We start from the raw sequence: 2,088 nt of genomic DNA on the forward strand, positions 1-2,088 counted from the left end.
TTGATTCATCGAACTAAATCTCACCCATTGATAAATTAAAGAAATAAATATCAAATATATGTGCTTGTTATTATATTAGGATTAAGAGCACACACTTCCATAATAACCGAGGTCTTTGTTTCTTTATAAAATCAGTATAAAAGAAACGACCTCAAATGGTCCTACTCAATACACTCTAAGTGTACTAGTGTAATTATACAGTCAAGATAAACTGATACCTAACTACACTACGACCTTCTAATGGTTTGTTCCTTTCCATTTTGGTCGTGAGCTACTGTTTATAATTTATAAGGTACTGATAACATTATCTTCTGCATATGACACCACATGCTATGTTATCTACAATATAAATTAATTGAACAACTACAAACAAATGTAGACAATTTGACCAAATGTGATTCTTTATTCATAATGAATGTTTACAAAGCTTAGGCTTTCAGTATACACTCCAAAAGGGTGAGTCATTAGCGGAACTAATGATTCTTTAAAGTATACATTCATAATGATTCTTTAAAAGGGTATATTCATTAGCGGAACTACTGACAGAACTTCAGGCAGCAGAAGGTTTGTTCCGTCATAATTCTCATATTCACTATGCTGAAAATAGTTCTACTTCTAAACCGAAAGGAAAGAAGAAGAAGAAACAAGTTAGCTCAGCAAAGAAGGTGAATAAATCTCAGAGTACAGGACCTAAAGCTGGAATGAAGAAGCCAAAGGGCAAGTGCTTCATCTGCAAGCAGTCAGGGCATTGGAAGGCGGACTATCCTTGTAGGAATCAGAACAACAAAGGTATATCTCATGCTCTAGTTGTTGAAACATGTTTAGCGGTGTTATCTACCAGCACCTGGTGTGTAGATACGGGATCCACTGATCATGTCTGCAATTCCTTGCAGGGGTTCCAGGAAACCCGACGACTAATTAAAGGAGAGATTACAGTCTACATAGGCAATGCTACTAAGGTGGCGGCTATTGCAGTGGGAGATGTCTACTTATCTTTTAATAGGATTAGAAATTTACTTTTAAGAAATTGTCTTTATGTACCCAGTTTTAAAAAGAATTTAATTTCAGTTTCTAAACTATTTTTAGATGGATATTCAGTTTCCTTTAGTAAGTGATTATCTGTTCTGGTACATTAGTTGACAATTTGTATACTTTAAATCCAATTTCTCTCACAAAGCATAATATGGAAATTAATAACACATCTTCTAACTCAAATAAGAGAAAAGAACCTTCGGAAATGAACCAAGCATATCTTTGGCATCTAAGGCTTGGTCATATTAACTTAAGTAGGATTCAGAGGCTTATAGCCGATGGACTCTTGGGTTCATTAGAGTTGGAAAATTTTTCAACTTGTGAATCTTGCTTGGAAGGTAAAATGACCAAGAGGTCTTTCAAGGCCAAGGGGTATAGAGCCAAAGAAGTATTAGAATTGGTTCATTCTGATTTGTGTGGTCCTATGTCTGTCCAGGCAAGAGGTGGTTTTGAATATTTTGTCTCTTTTATAGATGATTATTCAAGATACGGATACATTTACTTAATGCGCCACAAGTCCGAGTGCTTTGATAAGTTCAAAGAATACAAGGCTGATGTGGAGAAACGACTAGGTAAAAGTATCAAGACACTACGGTCTGATCGTGGTGGCGAATACCTCTTAGGAGAGTTTAGGAATTACTTATCAGAGGCCGGGATTCAATCCCAACTGTCTGCACCTGGTACACCCCAATAGAATGGTGTGGCAGAACGAAGGAATTGGACTCTTCTAGAGATGGTTAGATCGATGATGAGTTATTCAGAATTACCAAATTCATTTTGGGGATATGCTCTGGAAACAGCAGTGTACATTCTGAACTTAGTACCTTCTAAATCAGTTTCTTCTACTCCCATAGAATTGTGGAATGGGCGAAAACCCAGTCTAAGACATATTCGGATTTGGGGTAGTGGAGCACATGTGCTGAAACCAGATGCTGATAAGTTAGAATCTTGTACAAAAGTTCGCGTGTTTTTGGGTTATCCCAGAGGAACGAAAGGTGGTTTATTTTATAGTCCTAAAGAGCAAAAGGTCATTGTTAGCACCAATGTCCAGATTTT

This window comes from Zingiber officinale, chromosome 4A (genome assembly GCF_018446385.1).
Source record: "Zingiber officinale cultivar Zhangliang chromosome 4A, Zo_v1.1, whole genome shotgun sequence".
NCBI classification, from domain to species: Eukaryota; Viridiplantae; Streptophyta; class Magnoliopsida; order Zingiberales; family Zingiberaceae; genus Zingiber; species Zingiber officinale.